Below are 20,836 nucleotides of genomic sequence, written 5' to 3'. Positions count from 1 at the left end.
TGGATATTTGGAATATAATGTTTAAATATAATCCTTTATGCTTTATGTACTTATTTGGGGGATTTAAATGTACCGTTGTTGATTATGTTTATATTCATTTGTGGGGGTTGTGAATCTTGTGGATATTTTGTAATCATTATGCTATTGACTCTTTGCCAAGAACTCAATAAAAAAAGTTTTTAAAAAAAGAATTACTTTGTGAGTGAGGGTGATCGAGATAAAAAAGCTTGTATTTGTCATAGAGGTAGTGTAAGTGTATCACATAGTGAGTCATATCAGCATTACAGGAAATGTTGATCATGATAAAGATAAAGATAAAGGATGAGCAGAGTGTCATCAGCATACCACAAGATGTTGAGATTCTAGTTGTTTAAGGTTCTATGTACATGATAAATAGCATCTGGTGGAGATATAACTATTGTTAGATGATAGAAAAGATGTTGGAGCTTTTGATTCAGAAGGTTGGGAAATGGAAGTTTAAGAGTACTATTAAGTAATTTCCAAACAAAGGACTTTCTATATACTATTTGGCCATGTGGAATAGTATGTCAATCAAAAATGAGTATTTCAGGTAAATGTTGTTAATATATGTTTATACATAACTTTACTTTGAGAGTATAAAAAAGAAGTAAGAATGTTTTATTAGTTTGTGATTGTTGTTATTTATTTAAGAAATTGCTGTTTGGAAGAAAACATTAATTTTTTTTTTTTTAAATATATTTTTATTGCAGGAATTAGTCAAAGTCACATGTCAGATCAGCAACACATTTGCAGGAATAAAAGGGTAGAAACATCCGATCCCCTGTGAGAAAACGTTGTGGGTACACAGCCATTCAGCCCACAACCCGAGGGTCGGGCGGCGTCTTCTTACATAGAACACAGGTGGGGATCTGGTAGAACGTCAAAGCTGATCCGGCTAATTCCACGGGCTTCCTCTGCTTTTCTAGATCAACCTAACAGAAAAAGCTCCCCCCCAACAGTCTCATGATTCAACTCCCTCCCCCCGCCCAACCCCGCCATCAGTGTGTAGTGGTATGTGTAGGAAGAGCTTATGGGAAAAACCCCAGATGACTGTATAGAGATTCGTATCGTGGACGTCTAACGGGACTCTGGTTGTGCTGCATCATCACCCTCGGAATCGCTGGAAGCGCAGTAGTCTCTAAGGGCCTGCACTATTGTCTCCCATTCCAGTGCTGATTCTAGCGCCCTCTCGTTGTGCTGCCGCCTCGCCAGTTGGTATCGCAGAGTGCTCTCCCCTGCGGCCCACTTCAAAAGTTTGTTGTGCCATTTAGTTCCCGTCGGACCAACTCTTGCCTTCCAATTCCTGGTTATCTCCCGTTTAGCGAGGACGAGCCCTAAATCAATAAATTTGCTCGAAATTTTATTTTTAGGGGTATGCGGGAACCAGTGTAAAAGCCCCACCGCCGCGTCGACCGTCAAAGTTCTCCCCGTAATCCTATTTAGAGTGTCCTTGATCAAAAGCCAGTATGAGGACAGCGCCGGGCAGGACCACAACATATGAATGAGGTCTGCCTCAGGCGCTCGGCATCTGGAGCAATCCGCTGTATCCGTGGCGAAGTATTGCTGAATTTTCGCCGGGGTCAAGTAGACCCTGTGGAGTATATAAAAATGAACCAGTTGAATTCGGGCATGGAGTGCTCCCTTCCAGGCTCGGCGCATGAGTTGTGACCAGGCCGTCTCCGGTATCTCGTTCCCTATGTCGGCCTCCCAATGATTCCGCAGTGTGGTGAGGGGGGGCAAGCCCTCGTTAATCAATCTGTTATATAGGCACGTGACTGCCTTGACCAACCCCGCAGACATCATAACGTACTGGCACACCGGAGACGTAGGCGGTTCCTCTAGACCACTTTTCCAGTACGTCTGAATCGCTCTAACCAGAGCCGTGTGCAGGAGGAAGTCGCCTCGGGGAACATCGAAACGGTCTAGAATCTCTTGGAAGGGCAGTAACACCCCGTCCTCATAAAGGTCTCCCACCAATTGCAATCCTGCGTCTTCCCACTGTCCTAGGCGTGACCAGTCTCCCTCATGAGGCAGGGCCGTCAGCATCCCCAGCGGTATTTCCGGTGCATATGGAAGCCTCAGCTGTCCCCGGGCGTGGGCGCGATTCCAGCATAATTTAATAGTCTTTTCTTCGAGCGTCAGGTCCTGCAGGGCCAGACGCTGGCGTAGTGCGATGAAGGAAATAACATGCCTAGGCATTCCCGTACCCCTCCCAACCTCCGGGCCACGAAACTCCCTCGCGATTTCTTGGGTGAAGGTCTGCAATTGAGCTGCCAGATAATATTTCCCAAAATCTGGCACCGCAAGGCCTCCTTCTGACTTTGGTCTCATCAGCGTCTTGAGAGCCACTCTCCGGTGGCCCGATCCCCAGAGGAACCCCACCACCATGGATCGCAAAAGCCGAAAGGTGGCCGAAAGCGTAATCGGAAGCAATCGAAAGTAGTATAGCAACCGGGGAAGTGCCACCATTTTCAATAGTGCAATCCGCCCCGCCACCGAAAGCGGCAGGGTAGCCCAAAATTCCATACTACCTCGCAACGCGCGAGTACAGCGGGCTATATTGCCGTCCAGAAGGTCGGTGGGGTCATGGTATATGTATACCCCCAGGTACTTGAGGCAGCTAGGTTCCCACCTAATCTCTCTGCTGGTGTCGGGTCTGGGCGTTCCCCTGTGAACCGGGAACAGACAAGTCTTGGCCCAATTCACCCGAAGGCCCGAGACCTCCCCGAAAGACGTCAGTGCCTCAGCAGCCCCATCCAAAGCGGTACTCGAATTCTCGAGGAAGAGCAGCAGGTCATCAGCATATAGCGAGATATAGTGCTGGCCAGATAAGGTCTACAAACCGCTGAAAGAAACTCTGGACCGGATTGACAGCGCCAGTGGCTCCACCGCTAACGCGAAGAGCAATGGGGATAGTGAGCATCCCTGCCTCGTGCCTCGTTCTACTGGGTATTGTTGGGAGATCAGGGGGCCTGCTCTCACCCTGGCCGACGCTGAGGTATAAAGCACCGTGGTCCACCTGACAAAGCCCTCCCCTAGACCAAAGCGTAGCAACACTCTGCGCAGGTAATCCCATTCCGAACTATCGAAGGCCTTTTCCAGATCGACCGAAAGGACCATCGGGCACAGGGCCTCCGTGTGCGGTTCCCCTAACAAGCGAAACAACCTGCGAATATTCATGGTCGTGTTACGTTTGGGTATGAATCCTGCCTGGTCCTCGTGCACTAAAGATCGCATGTGTCCTAGCAGGCTCGATGCCAATTTATTTATTTATTTATTTATTTATTTATTTATTTAATTTGTATGGCGCGTTATAACCACAGGGGTCTCTAAGCGCTGATATGCCAATATGCTGCTTAGGATTTTATAATCGACCGTTAACATTGATAACGGTCGGTAAGACGCCGGGTCAGCTGACTCTCTACCAGGTTTGAGGAGGGGAACTACTAAGGCCTCACACATCGAGCCGGGGAGACGTCCCAAACGCTTCACCTCTCTGCAGACTATCAACCATCGGGGCGCCAATAGGTCTACGTAGGTGGAGTAGAATTCGACCGGGAGTCCGTCAAGGCCCGGGGTCTTATTCCTCGCCATCCCCTTAATGGCGCTACGGATTTCCCCCAGTTCGATATCGGAGCCCAGGGCCTTCGCCACATCGGGCTCCAGCGCTGGCATCTCCAAGGGTTGCAGATACTCATCAATCAGGGCGGGGTCTCTGGTCGGGTTACTGCGATATAGCCGTTCGTAGTAGCGCTGGTAACAACCTAATATCCCCGGTTGGGTGTGCACCTCAAGCCCCTCCGCTGTGCGCATGGACGTCGTCAGAGAGGTCCGGCGCGTGGGATTGGCCAACCAAGCTAGCAGCGCGCCCGACTTATCCCCCTCCGTGAGCGACCTAGTGGTGTAGGCCTTATAATCGAAGCAGCGCAGTCTTTCGACTTCCGCTGCCACCGCCTCCCTCGCCGCAGCAGTACGCTCCTGGAGTTCAGGATGGCCGGGGCGGCGAAGTTCCATCTCACGGAGCTTCCGGTCAGCCGTGGTCAGGTCATCGAGGATGACACGTCGCATACCCACTTTCTTAGAGATACAATAGCCCCTGACCACTACCTGAAACGTGTCCAATTCCGACGCTCTCGATCCAGCAGTGCCCCCATTGGTCGCAAAATAATCAGAAATGTTGTCCTCCAGGTCCGCCCTAAAGACTATGTCCTCTAAAATCTCCGGGCACAATTTCCAGGTGGGCACACTAGGGGTCCCGGGAAACCAACGGAAGTCCGCTAGGAGGGGGTTGTGGTCCGAGATGGTCCTAGTCAAATATTCAGAGCGCACCGCCGCGGACACCAACTCCGCCGATCCCAGAAACCCATCTAGCCGCACGTGCAATTCGTGTAGGCCGGAAAAGTAGAAATAGTCTCTAGAGTCGGGGTGCTGCGCTCGCCAGATGTCCGTGAGCCCCCAGTGCATCTGCCATTCCTTCCTCCCTTTAGCCACTCGCCGGACTGGAGAGTCCGGGAGGGGGGGGGTGTGAGCGGTCCGCCTCCACGTCCACTACTGAGTTAAAGTCACCACCTAGTAAGGGGGTTCCCGAGAGGAAATGGGCCAAGGAGCCCGACAACCCGGAGAGGAAGGCAAGCTGGTCCACATTAGGTGCATAAACACAACAAATATTCGGGTCCCTACCCCCCAATGTGCCAGAGATAGCTACATAGCGACCCTCCGGATCCACCACCGATTTTGTAACCTGCAGGGGAACCCCAGCCCTTATCCATATTAGCGCCCCCCTCGCGTAAGCTGAGTATGAAGTGCAGTAGACCTGCCCTCTCCATCTACGTTGCAGCGCCGCCCCTTCCGCCTTGGTGAGATGTGTCTCCTGCAGCAGCGCTATTTGCACCCCTCTACGCACTAGATAAGCGTGAACCTTGTGACGTCTGGACATAGTGTGAAGCCCCCGTACATTCCAAGTGATGCATTTTACATTAGCGATCTCAGCCATTGTCCCACATCGTCTGTCCCGGGCTTTCCCACCAACGCCCAAACAAAAAGCAAGCTACAGTCAAGTCAACACTGATGGCGGCCATCTTCCCCAACAAAAACCCAACACCCGTCTGAAACAAACCCCACCCCACCCACCCCAGAACAGGACCTAAATAGCACCATCTAGTTCCCATCCAAACCGTGTACCCAGAGACCCCCCGTTCCCCGACTAATCCTGCGGTCGCCACCGCAGGGAAGCCTTAAGGGCTAGGTGCGGGCCGGGTGCCAGTAATGGGCCTTCGAGTCTCGGACCACCAAGACTAATTCGAGCCCCAAGTCAAAAGCGTCAGCCCAATCAGGGCCCCCCAACCCCATCAATGGATCATGGCATTAATCGCATCCTCCACAACCCCCTCTGCAAACCCCCGCCCAAATGGAATTAGCTCACCCAGTCATCCCTGCCCGTCCAGCATGCCCTCAGCCGAGTCCGGAGTAACCACTGGCAAGTGAACACTATCGGTCTCCGACTCCTCTGTGTCCGTATGAGCCCCCTCGCCGCCGGGTTCCGGTTCTTCAACAATGGGGCCGCCTTGTGAACCAGACAGATTAGAAACCATTTCCAGTACTCCCCGCCGCTCCGCCATAGTCTCTATAGTCGAAGGCTTGCCCGGTTTGCCGCGGCGGCTCCGAAGTCTCTTGGAACGACGTTGTTGTCCGGGCTCCGTATCCAACTGGGATGATGAGCCGAAACCATCTTTGCCAGCCCTATATAGTTCGAGCCAATTGCAGACTTCCTCCGGGGTATCAAAGAACTGGGTCTTGTCGTCAAGGATAATACGGAGCCTTGCAGGGAAGAGGAGCGAGTATTGGATACCCTCGCTCCGGAGTTCATGCTTGACCGCCAGGAAAGAGGTCCGTTTTCGTTGGGTCTCATACGTATAGTCTGGGAAAATGTTCACCTGGCTATTCTCCACCTGATAGGGGCCATTGTGCCTGGCAGCGTTGAGGAGCAGGTCCCTGTACCGAAAATGCAATAAACCCGCCACCACCGGGCGTGGGAAGCGACCTTGTTGCGGCGGCCTCGCCGGCACCCTGTGTGCTCGTTCCAGGGTATAAAAGGAGGACAGACCCTCCGGGGCCACCGTGTCCCGGAGCCAAGCTTCTAGATAGGCCACCATGTCGCCATCTTCGATCTTTTCCGGCAGGCCCACCACCCGAATATTGTTCCGTCTGTTACGCCCTTCAGCGTCCTCCGCCCGTCTCTCCAAGGCATCGATCCGGGACAGGGCATCCTTCATCGTCGCGGCCAGAGTCTTCTGTGCTGGCTCCAGAACCTTCACTGAGCTCTCTACCTCCTTAACTCTATCCGAGAGCTTGCCGTGGTCCGCCCTGAGGAGGCCCAAACTCGCTGCAACCTGGGCGATGTCTTGCTGCAGGGCTGATCGCGTGTTTGCGTTCGCCTCCAGGACCCGGTCGAATTTTTGTTGTAGGTGGGGACCACCAGAGCTCTCCAGGTCAACTCGGTCGTCCATGTCCGGCACCTCCGTGTCCGAGGCGGCTGGGGTGGTCCCTTTAGGCCCCCTTGGTTTCCCCATGGCGGATGAGTCTCGTGGGGGAAAGTTCGGCAGAATCTCCACCAAGTGTGGGCGTCGACTATAGCTCTCCTGGTACGTGGTCGTATTGAAGAGGGTCTTCGATCGTCTTCGCCAAGGCCTACCACTCCTCCGATTCTTCGGGACGTGCCACCGCTGTGTCCCCGGATGCCACCAAGGGGGAGGTGGGGGCGATCGGCGCCAATCTGGGTAGGCCCGTCGGGTTGAGGAAGACCTCGAATGAGAGGCACCAGTGCGGCCGGAGACTCTTTGGCGCCAGGTCGCCGTGCTGCCCATAAAGTTCTCAGGGCTCCGGCGAGTTCAGGTACGCAGTGGGAGGCAGCCGGTCGTTTCGCGTGGTATTGTTGTTCCGCTCAGGGCCTCCGGCCGTTCATGACCAGCCTGCACCGAAAAATGCGACTAACAATCAATTTCAGGGATGGCCACGGTGCCCAGACACTCCCAAACCATCAGCCGGACAGTCGCTTCTCGGGAAGATGGGATGTGGAGAAGATGCATGTAGATCTGCTAAGCGTCCACGGGTCTGGGGTCTCGGCAAAGCCATCGAGAAGGTCCGGGCGCCATCTTGGGCTCCGCTCCGTTTTCTTCGCAACTTCGCCTTTTCGTCGGAACAACTTGTTTTCGAGTGTCTCCGGGTGTCTCAGCAGGTCCACCCCAACCTGATCTTCGGTTTGTGGGGGTCGGGGTGCCCCACGGTCCTCGATCTGCAGGATAAAAGCGGGCTCAGTCCCGGAGCCAAGCTCTCAGGCGACCATCGCCATCGGCGTCCAAGCCACGCCCCCCCTTGGAAGAAAACATTTAAGATATGTTTTTCTAATTTTTACATTATTTATTGAAATGTTGTATGTTTTTTTTAACACAATCTTTTTGAGTGTGTTTTCTTTTGCCCGCTGTCATATGATGAGTAGTATTGAACTCACTGTTTTTAGTGAAATTCAAAATATTCTGAGAACAGAAAAATAAAATATATAACATATTGTGCAAGTTATTTTGTATTTTGTATTGTGAAATATATATTATAACTCAATTGTTTATTCTCTTCCACAGATATTACATTTATAAGGTAAGTACGACAATCTAAAAATACTTTTAAATCATTTTCTTACTTTTATTTCTGTCTATCCTTTCTTCAGTTTCTCTCTTACTCCTTTACCTTTCCTCATCTTACTCTTCTTCCCTCATTGTACTTACTCCCCTTCATTTACCTTTACACTCCTTCTTTCACCATCAGTACTCTTCCTTCACCCTCACTTATCTTGTCCAACTCTCTCATTCTCCTGTCTGTCTCTGACTTGTTTTTTTTATCTTCCTCCATCATTACCTTTGTCTTGCTGTATCGATCAGTCTGTTTTCACTGTCCCCTTACTCTATTTCCTTCACTTCATCCTTGACTGATCTTCCCTCACTTCACTTGTTTCACTTCATCACTCCCTTTCGTTCACTCCCCTTTCTTCCATCCATCTGTAAGTCTTTTCCTCTGTGTCAGTCACTATAACTGATTTAGTTCCTCACAGTCTGTCACTCTTCCTCTGTTCTCTCTTTTACTGTCTCCTTCTATCTCCACCAGTCTTCCTTTTCTTTTCTCTCTCTTTCCATGAATCCTTCTGTCTCTCACGTATTTGTTTTTCCTTTCTCAATATGCTTCTTTTTCCATCACTCCCCTTCCCTCACCTTTATATTCCTTCCCTCACTGTCACTCCCCTTCATTCAATCTGAGTCCTGTTCCTCCACTTCATGTTCTCTTCTCTCTGCATCACTCTGATTCTATTTCTGCTGCTCCCATTCCCTCACTCTCTCTCATACTCTTTTGCTCACTCCATCCGTCGATCGTCTTCTCTTATTCCCCGTACCTCATTATTTTTTTATAACTCTCATTCCTTTATTCTCTTACTCCTTTCACTCCATTTTTCTCTTACTCTCTTCCTCTGCGGGAGCCCTGATGTAAATATAAATGCCTCCTGGCGCACACAGATGGCGGTAAACTTTGGCACTCTCCCTCTCTTTCTCTTTCTTTCTCTCTCTCTCTCTCTCTCTCTTTATCCCTCATTCTTCTTCTCTTTCCCTTTCTGTTTCTTTCACTCCTACCATATCCCTTAGTTTCCTTCCTGACTCCAAATCTCATTCCTTTTCTCTTGTATTGTGAAATATATATCGTATATATTATAATTCTTTTTTTTCTCTTTACAGATATTATATTTATTAAAAATATTTAATTAACTTATTTTATTTCTTAGAAGGTAAGTATAACAAATAGGAAAATGCTTTCTCATCACTGTCTAACTTTTCATTATTTATAAGGTAAGTATGAGAAACAAAAAATAGTTTCTAATCACTCTCTTATTGTGACAGAAAAACTGCCTCATTTTTTGTCAGTCCCTTGCTCTCCCTCTCTCTCTCTCTCTCCCTTACACGTAATCTTCTTTCCTTTCTCTTTCTTCCACTCCTCCTCTCTCCCTCATTCACTTTCCCTCTCTTTTATATTTTTTCTTCTCCCTTATTCCCCTTCCCTCACCCTCTTATCCGTTTATTAACTATTTACTACTATCTATTAACACTTCACTCACCGTCACTCCCCTTCCCCCACTTTACTTCCTCCTGTCTGTTTCTCACACCCCTTCCCTTTTGCGCAAACTTTCGCTTACTCCCCTTTGCTTTCTGTTGCAAACAGGTGCAGGATTTTTTCGTAGTATAAGTGCAAAAGGGACTGAATGAAATATTATGAATTTCACTTTTTCACTTTTAGGAGGTGTTCCTGCACCAGAACATTACCCATGTATACAGAAAAGCCTCCTTTTGGTGCATAGTTTTACAATATGATGCACTTTTCAAGTACATCAGATTTTAAAAGCCATACTTTATGGTGCATCTTTTGTACCACCGCTGCATCACAAATGTGATGCAACGTTTGTGTAAAAGACACACAAAGGGATTATAAAACTGCCCTTAATACTTTAAATTCATTCACACATTTTCACTAATAGTGCAAATTGAAGCATAGAGTTGTAACATATTTATATACATATGTTACATTTCAGTGCTTTGGAAGTACTACAGTATACTATAGGTAAACACCCTATAGGTTTATGCTGTACCACATCCTTATAGTTTTGCAATTTGATATTCATTTATTCATTTATGAACTAGACATTCACTCTGACAAACTTTTACATACAAACATAGAAATATAGTTCTTTTTTTGACCAGTAAAGTTAGTTCTGAAAAGAACATGTTTTTTGGTGTTTTGTTTTGCTGCAAAAACGGAGAAAAATGAACTTTTTAAACCAAACAATTGTTCAACAGGAACAAACAACTGAAAAAAATAAAAAAAATAATGAGAGCACTTGTGGCTCCTGTTCTTCTGCAGAATGTTTTCCGTGGACTGTTGTCCATAAGCAATTAATTGGTTGCAATGCATGCGCCAAATGATTAGATCTTTAAACTCAGGCTGTATATTTGCAATCATGTCAGGTGGTGTTGGTGGTGCCGTTGAGTTGCTTGGATCAGAGCCCTGCTCCTTCTCCGATCGTCGCATCACAGCTCTAGCCCAATTAATGGGGTGTATGTTCTTCACATGGCGTTCCATGCTGAAAGTGTCAATTGAATACTTCTTGTTGGCATTTCCCCTAGATAGTACAGTTTGACATATCTTACATGTCACAAGTGAGGCGTTCACTTTGTTTAAACCTTCAGGGAAGGTAAAAGATTTCCACACAATGGATTCCTTTTTCTTGGAAGGCTATGGATCCTCTTCAATAAATTCATCAGATGAAGAATCATCTGATTCTGGTCGTTCAGCCATTTTCAATTGTTTCTCTAAAGCCCAGGAGCTGAAGAAAAAAGATGCTTCTTCTGTGAAAGCCAAAGAAGAGTGATTAACATGGGAGGGGTCTTTTAACAATTGGAGTAGGAATTATTATAAACCAATAGAATCTCTTGTTTTAAGGTCACATGGTTTGACGTAATCTTACAATGCGCTTACGTAGTGCTTACGTGCGCTTACGTAGCGCTTACGATGCACTTACGGATCGCTTACATAGGACGCACCCTCGCAAGATTCGTAATTGCTTTAAAAAGTAATATACTGTTCTTAAAAGGTTAAAAAACCCATTTTCTTCATTATACCAGATATTGTCCACCTTTAAAATTTACATTAAATACGTAGATATTATGTTTTTGAACTTCCAAGAACTTTCGGGGTGAGCGCACGGAAAGTTTGCGGTGTGCTTACGGAGCTCCCACGGTGTGCTTATGGTGCACGAACCTTGTGATCATAACACAAAAAAAAAATGCTTGCAATTAAAAAAAAATTGCAAACATTATTTTTTTACTTAGTTTTATAATTATTTTACTATCAAAATGTGAAATTAAATAAGGGAAATATATAAATATTTATTATAAAATAGAAAAATTTGAATAAAAGAAATAATTTTAATAATTAGTACATTTAAAAATTATTTGATTTGATTTGATTTGATTTTTTTCTATTTGTATAGCGCGCGATTGCCCGAGGGCGTCTTGGCGCTGAGAAATCCCAATAGCTCATTAAAGGTGTATGGTTAGAGATGTCTAGCGAAAAGCCATGTTTTAACTTTCTTTCTGAAGGATTTCAGGGATGGACTGTCTTTTATGTCTAGCGGTAGTTGATTCCATGTTCTTGCAGTCTGTACCAGAAAACTTCAACCGCCCCAATTGGTTCTTCTGAATCTGGGTACCTTTATGAGTTTCATTTGACTGGATCTGAGAAGTCTGTTTGGCTCATATAGTTGCAGATGTGTTCTTAGGAATTTTGATCCAGTTCCGTTTATTGCTTTGTATGCCAAGCATAGTGATTTAAATTGTATCCTGCTTGCGATTGGGAGCCAATGCAAACTTTTTAGTTATGGCTTACTTTTTCATACTTTGGTATTTCCAGTATCAGTCTAGCTGCTGCGTTCTGCAGGCGTTGTAACTTAAGAAGGATTTTCTTCCTTGCTCCGGCATATAGGCCGTTTCCGTAGTCCAGTCTGGACAAGGCCAATGCTATCACCACTGTCTTGCGTGAGTCATACGGTATGTATGGTAAAATCTTTTTAATCATTTTTAAGATGTACCAGAGTGATGAAGCTAGTTTGCTTGCTTGAGCGTCAAAAGAAAGGTTATTGTCTAACATGATCCCTAGGTTTTTCACCTTTTCTGACGACTCTGGGCATCTTCCCATATCTGTAGGCCACCATAGATGGGACCATATGTTTGTGTCTCCTCCTAGTATCATGACTTCACTCTTGTCGCCGTTTAATTTTAAGCAGTTCATTTTCATCCATTGGCTGATTTTTGTCATGCAGCATTGGAATTTTTCCGCTGTGTCTTGTACCTCCTTACTTATTGACACTACAATTTGGGTGTCGTCGGCGTAAGATATAGGCGTTAAGCCGTTGTTCCTTATTATTTGTGCAAGAGGAGCTACATATAAATTAAAAAGGGTGGGGCTCATTGATGAGCCCTGCGGGGCTCCGCATGGTAGGCTGAACAGATTGGATTTCGCTTCTCCTGATTCAACTGAGAATGTTCTGTTCTCTAGGTAGGAGGCTGTACGGGCGCAGGCTGAATCATGTATGTTTGCTGTTTTTAACCGCGATATAAGGATTTCATGGCTGACCGTATCGAAGGCCGCTGATAGGTTATCTTTTACAAAACATTTGAAATTCAACGAGAAAACCATAGGTTTTAAAAATGTTATAGTGGGGAATTAGCATTTAAAAAAGCGTACAAAGTCACTGAAAAAACCATATGTTTCACACACGTTAGTTAGGAATTAGCATTTAAAAAACCTTGCAAATTCACTTGTATGTTTGCATATGACAAAATATACATATCAAGGTATGGAGAGGAGGCTGTCATTATAAGTGTCCCTGTAAATGGAACTATGCTTCTAATTATAAAAAGAAACATAAATAAAGGGTATGTATACCACAAAATACATGTGTTCATCAGACCATGTAAATAATTCTGCGTCTACGAACAAATGGGTGGATATAGTAAAGGGTGTATGCCTAGTAATAAAACTTTACAACGTTTCATTTGAATAAATGTCATGTATGCATGCATATCAGTACATATTTAGATATGTAGGTCTCAATACATGTATATGTTAATTTAAGCAATTTGTTTTAAAAAAAATAACCAAAATTTCAAAAAGGCAAAAAGATAAAAAAAAAATTCCCTTCTCTCTCTGACTACAATGAAGTCCCAAATATCCTCTTGAAGCTTTCCGCTGCTTTTTATGCAATTAGTCCAACTAACTGTCACAAAAGTCCACTACTCCCAATAACAATTCACAGCTTTCCTGTTCTTATCCGCTTTTATTATTCTATCTCTACACAAAGTGCTACGAAACACATGAGAGCTCAGGAGCGCAAACTTATCAACTATTCGACAAGGAAAGAAGGAAGCACATATTACTAATCTACTAGCAATTTAAGAGTAATTTTAGGTACCCGAGTAGCATGCTACTCGCCCCTAATAGCTTAATTGCCTCGTCAGGGGTGGTAAGAACTATTTAAATACAATTTACATTTGTAATGCTAGAAACTTCTCTGTCTTCCATTGTCCTGTTACAACCATCTTTAAAGTCAGCAATGCCATCCACAAAGTCATCACAGCTTACACCCCCTCCGAACCTGGCTGACAAATTCACTATCACCTTGGACTCTCAGCACAGATGCAGTCACTTCATCAGACCAGAGACAAATATATGCAAAATCCAAACAATAGGGCCTGTTAGACCTGGCATCTTTGGCATGGTTTCCCCTGTCTTTTTGCCTCTGCTTCCTGTATTTTTGACGCCGTGCTGGATTTTGTTTTTTGCTGGTTTAGATGCTTTGGGCACTTTGCCACTGCTGATCACTGTCAAAGTGCAAGTGAACACTGTGTAAATTGTGATTGTAATTGGTTCTCCATGATTGACATATTTGTATCACCAAGAAGTCCCTAGTAAAGTGCACTGAGTGTACCAGGACTGGTGATACAAATGCTACTATTGGGTCTGCAGCACCGATTGTGCCACCCACATGAGTAGCCCCAAAATGGTGTTTCAGGCCTGCCACCGCAGTGCCTGTGTGCAGTCTGTGAACTGCCATGTCCAACTGGTCAATGTCCCCACTGACCAGGCCTAACCTTTCCCTTTCTGTGCTCAATGGTCACCCCTATGAAAGGACCAAGGTACCCCCTTGGGCAGGGTGCAGTGTATGTGAAAGGTAGAGCATGTATTAGTGCAGGTAACATGCTCTGGTAGTGAATGACAGCCATTTTCGTTTTTCACTATAGTAAGGCTACCTTGCCCATAGGCTATCGTGGGGAATGCTGGCTACAATGGCTACCAGCATAAATTCCCATAGGAGCAAGGTAGGGCATAAAAGTCTGGTATCCCTGAACTCAGAATTTAATAACCCATCTTTTAAGAAAGGTGGTTTTAAATCCTGTGTTTGAGAACAGCACTTTTAGAAAGTGGCTGTTCTCTTGTCTGAGCTTTCTGAGTGCATTGGCCTGTTTGTGAATTGACTGTCTGGTTTGAGAGGGATAGGGGTGGGGAGCCCAAAGGAGGCTGGATGAGTCAGCCCTAGGCTGAATGATTGCATCCACATCTTGAGTTGTGGGAGGGGATAGCACCTGGGACTGAATAGGGCTGTGCCTGCCTTCCACAATGCTGGCTCCACCTCCTGCTGGGCGGCTGACGACCCTGCCCCTTTCTCTGAAATGAAAGGAGAGGCCAGGAAAACATAGTGCTCAAGGAACACCCAGAACTGGTTCAGACCAGGCTTGCGGCCCTCCTGCACAATGGGAACAAAGACTTTTAGGGGTATAAGTACAGGACACCAGACTACAGAAAATTAGATCATCTTGAAATCAAGAAGGAACCTCTGCCAAGGAGAAAGCTGGATGACTGAAGAAGGAAGACTGTCCTGCTGTTGCTTGGCTGGACTTACCAGCAGTTGCTTGACTGCCAAGGAGAGGGGAAGGACTTTGCTTTGTGCTGTGTTCCCTTGCTTGAAGGAATCTCCAAGGGCCTGAAGAAGAGCTGGCTCCCTGCTAAGTAGTCCCAGGAAAAAAACAGACTTCACCCCCAGCTTCCCTGAACTCTACTGAAAGAGTTCTGTCCTTCTTAGAGTGCTTGGGCCAGTTGTGGTGCCTCTGGAAGTTGTACCTGTGTTGGGAAGCTGGAAAACAAGATTTTAAAGACTTTCTGCAAGTTTTTACACATCACTCGCTTGTGGAGCGCATCCGCGTCAGTGCGAGGAAATTCCCACCGCCGCGAAGGCCGAGATCGTCGCAGCGCCTGTTGCCGCTGCCAGGGTCGTTGCATCCTTCGCTTGCGGGACGCACCACTCCGGTGTGGGAAGATTACCATCGCTGCGAGTTTTGGCACAGAGCCTGTCATCACTGGGTGAGATCGTCGCACCCTCTTGCTTGCGGACCGCATCACGTCGCTGCGAGCCATCGCATCGCATCAAGGGGCTGTGAGAGGAGAAGATCGCCGCTGAGCCACGCATCGTCGCAGCACTGGAGATCGTAGCCGCCCCGAAGATCGTCGCATCGTACCATTTGCAAGCCGCTTCCACCGATACATGTGCACTGGAATCCACGCAAGGTATCGCATTCCTCCCCTTACAGACCAGGGTCACCACAACATGCCCGCTACGTCCAGCAGGGTTGTCTCATCTCTTCCCCAGGGTTTTTGGAGTGACGCATTGATTGCTTTACAACGCTACAGCTTTCACTTGGAACTTTTGTCGCATCTAAAGGTACTGTTGGCTAAAACGTGACGCAACTGTGAATTATTTTAACGCAACCTTAAGAACTCATTTGAAACCATATTCTTGAACTGTGTATGTTGGATTTTTGTCGTTTTGGTCGTGTGTAGTTTAGATTAAATACCTTTATTTTTCTAAACTGTTGTGGAGTCAGTTTGTGGTGTTTTCACTGTGTTACTGTGAGTGTTGGTACATATACTTTGCACATTGCCTTCAATAAGCCTGACTGCTCGTGCCAAATTACCAAGGGGGTGAGCAGGGGTTATCTGAAGAATGTTTCCTCCTTACCCTGACTAGAAGCAAGGGTCCCTATCAGGACAGTGGTGCCTACCTCTCCCAACTAGAGACCCCCAACAGAAACCGATCTTCTCTATCAATAAGCACAACACCTCTGTATCCATCAGGACTGTCCCATACTAGCTCCACTTTAGTGAAGAACTAAAGATGCACCCCTTTAAAGAACACTTCATCCCTATGCAGTAAAAAGATGGCTGCCTGATCCTGTTGCTCTGTCGGGGACGGAGCTTCATCGAAGAATTTCCCATGAAGTTGCGATCTCCCAGAGGCGGTGCTAACGGAGTTCAAGATCGGAACAATCCAGGGATGCATTAATGATTAAATGATTATAAATAGTATGGATATTGGCAGATTCCTGACATAGGACTATGTTTGGAGCCTCCTGGTGCAAGGAGATAAAATGGCAGATGGAGCGGCTCTTCTGTGTAAAGCCAGTGTGGAAAGACAATGACGATCTGAGCTCTCTAGAGGAACATCTCCACATCCTTATATCTTTGGGGGAGGTCCTGTAAGGCTTTTGCTATTTTTTTCTACCCAGGAGTTAATATCAGAGGTGTGCGTTGCCAGGACTGTACCCAAAATGGCGGCATGACACATTTTGTGAGCTGCAGGATCGGCGGAGCTGTTGTCCGGAACTGGTGGTTGCCAATGTGCAGTGTACTGCCCGAAAATGGAGCACTGATTGAGCTACTGGATGAGCGCGACAACGTAAGAGGAGCCAGGGGTAATTCCATTTCTGAGGTACCCTGAGGGGCTGAAACAAGCTCGCAATAACAAAGAGCTGTCCTGGTGGCAGCAGAAGACGACGGGAAGTTGCTGCGCACTGTCGACTAAGCGATGGTGATGCTGAGGTCCTCGTAGTTCCAAACAAAGCACAGAGGGTACTGAGCCCTATAAGTGCGCCACAGATGCGCTGATTAAAATCGGAGCGTGGATGGAAGGATGTCTGTGCTGCGCGACAAGCTGGATGCCATATGTTGAGTGTTCCAACTGCATGGTTGTCACACCCTGAGGTGTTTTCTAAGAAACAGGAACATGGTCTCAACCTGATGCATTGAGAGGAATTGAGTAATGACTGATATGTGTCAGTCTGAAGCTGGGACTGGTTGCCCTTAAAGTTTAAAATACCCATGGGAGGCTGGCTTAGGTGAATATCAATGACTTTTGAGTTTCTATCGACAGGTGCAGACCTATACATTTACCACTGTCATGGGGTCCAATTAGTTATATTGCTTTGCTTTATTTATGAGAGGTCAATTAAGTGCTTCCCTTTGCTACCAATGCTGAGCTCCAGTAGGCTTGACCTCTTCTTTAGCCGGCGAGTCTAATGTTACAATGAGTCCATGCTTTTAGACTGAAAGGGAATGTTGCTTTCAAGTATAATCAGACTGCTAGTGGGTGTATTGATCAAATAATCATTGATGCTTCCCGCCATATAAAGGGGACCAACGGAGGCAGTTCAAGTCATTCTTGTTGACAGTCATATACAGGGGGATATTGGCCCTGAATAGTGTCTTCACCTCATTATAGGGACAGTCTAATAAAGGTGATATTGTCTCTTTGCGCAGTGCCTTATAATCACCCGCCGACTATATAGAGTTTTGCTTGGGAATATACCCTATAAGAGGAGGAAATCTCCTTCCGTTTACCCTTTGGCATAATGGCGGAGTCTAAGCTACAATTTAAAAAAACCAAATGAGATCCCTCACCATCTGATTCCCCTATCAAAATGAAAGCGGGCATAAATAACACGATGGTGATGATTCTGAAGACACTTGCTGAGGTACATGACATTGCTAAATCTACTAAACAGACTACGGATGCTATACAGTTAGAGCTCACAGCAATTAGAGTCGATATGAGTGCATTGAACATTAAAGTCGCAACAGTGGAGCAGAGAATCAGTGACGTGGAGGATGTATCTTTGAAAACCAACATAGAACTGGTCAGCGTCCTGAACTTAACCGCATCCCTCACCTGACCTTGATCCTGCTCTCCCTCCTAGACATGTACTCTGAACCTTCCCTCGATCGTAGAGACCCTGCTATTTGACTGATGTCTGGTGGAGCTACTTGTTAGCTGAAGAGGAGATGGGTTGTGGATTCCCCCTCGGCCGTCACCTACCCAGCTGGATTTTGGGCAGACTTTCCTTCGTCTCTCTGTCGTTTCCCCCTCCTACCCTTTCACCCTACCTCCTTCCCCCTCTATGCTCCCTTCTTCTCGCCCTCTTCTCCTTTATTGTTTTTCTGTTGAGAGCTAGCCATTTGACCAATGCCCAGTGGAGCTACCTGATAGCTGAAGAGGAGATGGGCCGCGGATTCCCCCTCGGCCGTCACCTACCCAGCCGGACCTGGGACAAACTTTCCCTTCGTCTCTCGCTGTATCTATACACTACCCCTTTTGCCCTCACCCCCTTTCCTTTCCTCACCCCATTTTCCTTTTCTTCTATGCTCCCAGAATTTTTTTTTTCTGGTATCTTTTGTAACTATTTTCCCCTCTTCTCTACGTCCTGTCTACCTCCTACCCCTTTACGCTATCCCCTTACCCTTCCTGCTCCATTCACCTTGTTCCCTATGTTCTTTAAATGCTTTTCTTGATACTTATGTAACTTTCAACTGATGTAATTTGCAACATCATTGTCCCTCATGTAAAGCGCTCTGATTCCATCGGGTCTAGCCAGCGCTATATAATAACTAATTAATTAAATTTGTTCCCATTTAGTACTCTTTCTTCCTTTGTCTACCTCCTTAGCTCCTAGCCCCTATCCACTCTCCCCTAAATCTCTCACCTTACCTGCTAGTCTGCCTAGCCCCCTGTCCTTTGTGCCCTTTGACTAAGAACTCCTTCTCCCCTTGTTGGGGAAAGATTTAATATTTATACTCTGGAGTCTCAGCGTACCCGCTGAGAGAGTCCACTGCGCCAAGGGAGCCACTCACAGCTGAGGTATGGTATGGCACCCCTTGCCAAAGCACTCCCTCTCCCCTTTTTGGGGGAGGGTCCGGTATGTAGGCCTTGGAGTCTCAGAGACCCCTCTGACAGATTCCACTGCGTAAAGGGAGTCTCCCGCAAGAGATAGGGAAGTGATACCACTTCCAATGGGATCACAGCTTACTGGACTTTGAACATTGCTTTGACTCGTCTACCGGTTTGTGTCCCCTTCGCCCTTCCCCTCCTCTTTCCATGCGATGTCTTTCACCCTCCCATCCTCTCTCCCGCCTTCATTACCTGTCTACTTCCCCAGCTCCTGCCCCCCTCCTCTGAATCTTTCCCCTTGCTTGCTTTTTCCCTTTCGTACTTGTGCTTATTGTTTATCTTGACCTTACAAGTAACTATGCTGCCATGCTCTAATAACTGTGTAATCTTTGTAACGATGTAACCTGTAACTTACAACAATGGCCTGGTCATCAGCTTGGTGGCCCACCGACCTGGGTCCTACACCTATCCCCTCTGACACCGTGAAGAAGTTGGGTGTTCTCTTAGATTCCAAGCTCACATACTCCCAACACATAGTTAAGATAGCGGGGAGATGCTACGGCATTCTGAAGGTCCTGCGGAAGATCTTGGATCTCCTACCTATGAAAGACAGGAAAACTCTGGTCCACGCACTGGGTATGTCCCATCTTGATTATGGGAAGGTCCTGCTCTGAGGCCTCAGTAAAAGGGGACTGGCCCAGTTACAATGTGCCCGAAATGGGGCGGCCAGGCTGGTGCTGAAGCTGCAGAGGAGGTCGTCAGGTAAACGTGCGCTTCAGCGCTTGTACTGGCTCCCCATGAGGGATCGCATTAGGTTTAAGACCATGTGCTTAAGTCATCGTATTGCACAGGGCAGGGGTCCGGTCTAACTTCACAAGTTGTTAACTATCTATCGTCCTAGGCGACTCCTGAGATCCATGGGCAGTATGCAGTTTGCGATACCTCGCATACATAAAGCAAGGATTGGAGGGTGATCTTTTAGATTCCTGGCCAGCCAACAATGGAATGACCTTCCTGTTGAATTGCGGATGAAGCCGTCGGAAACCAGGTTCCGGCAGAAACTGAAGACCCATCTATTTCCGGAAGATTCGTTTTAACTTAGGGTTTCCTTTCTTCTGGCCCACCCTCATCTCAGTGGTCTGCTCTTAATCTTTCTGTGTTGGAACGCATCTTAGCGCGGAGACGCACTGTCCTAGTGTATTCAGGCGCTTAATAAATGTTTTTATTATTATTATTAACTATGATCTGATGCACATGTAAAGCACTCTGATACCTCCGGGTCTAGCCAGCGCTATATAAAACCTTTAAAATAAATAAATAAATAAAACCAATGGCAGTCACATGTTCACTGTATCTGTGCCTTTGACCATATACAGCACTGCACTGCCATTCAGCTAGTTTTGTGCTGCGGAAATCCTACACCCGTACATACATGCATACATTCTTCACCGATTCCTCAAGAAATGCGACTTCTAATGCTATGAAGGTGGATCAAAGTCAGGGGAGAGGAGATTACTAAAAGAGAGGCCGTAAATAGCTAATTGCAGAGCAGCACGTTAGGAGATGTACTAGATGTATAATTTATTAGTGTAATACGCCTGACATAAAGCTGGTGAATGCTCTATACGTGGGCATTGTAGGTTATCTTCATGGAATGTTGTGTGTTTTCCAGTGCATCATTGTTCTCAATGAACCAGTTTCTCAATCTCTGGAGAAACCCTCTAACTAATTCCCCACACCTTAATGGAGTGACAATCACGGGGCAATTGGATGAGCGGAGGTGACATTTAGGTCAGAGAATTTCCTCCTGTCACCCCTTCTACTTCCACCCAGGAAAGGAACTATAGCACATAGCTGCTTTCACTTTATATTTTAAGTATTGAATACATGCTAGTTTCTGTTTTTCTTTGTACTCCACGGCACAGACTTAGAGTGCAGGCTTCTTCTGTTCATTTGTTGTGTGTGGTTTGGTCTGATCCACGGTTTGTCTCGGAGGCATCGAATCAAATGATGTTACTTGAACATGATTTTAGGTTAGTTATGTGTGCTATATGTGTTTGATCGTAGGCATTTCGTAAACTAATCTATCATTTATATATGCCATTCCCTACAACACCTGGCTTTGCTACTGGCTAATTAACTGAGTCGACTGTTTGAATCAAAGAAAGGGGT

This window comes from Lissotriton vulgaris, chromosome 2_1 (assembly GCF_964263255.1).
Source record: "Lissotriton vulgaris chromosome 2_1, aLisVul1.2, whole genome shotgun sequence".
In the NCBI taxonomy this organism is placed as follows: domain Eukaryota; kingdom Metazoa; phylum Chordata; class Amphibia; order Caudata; family Salamandridae; genus Lissotriton; species Lissotriton vulgaris.
Note: the sequence above shows the minus strand (reverse complement) of the source record.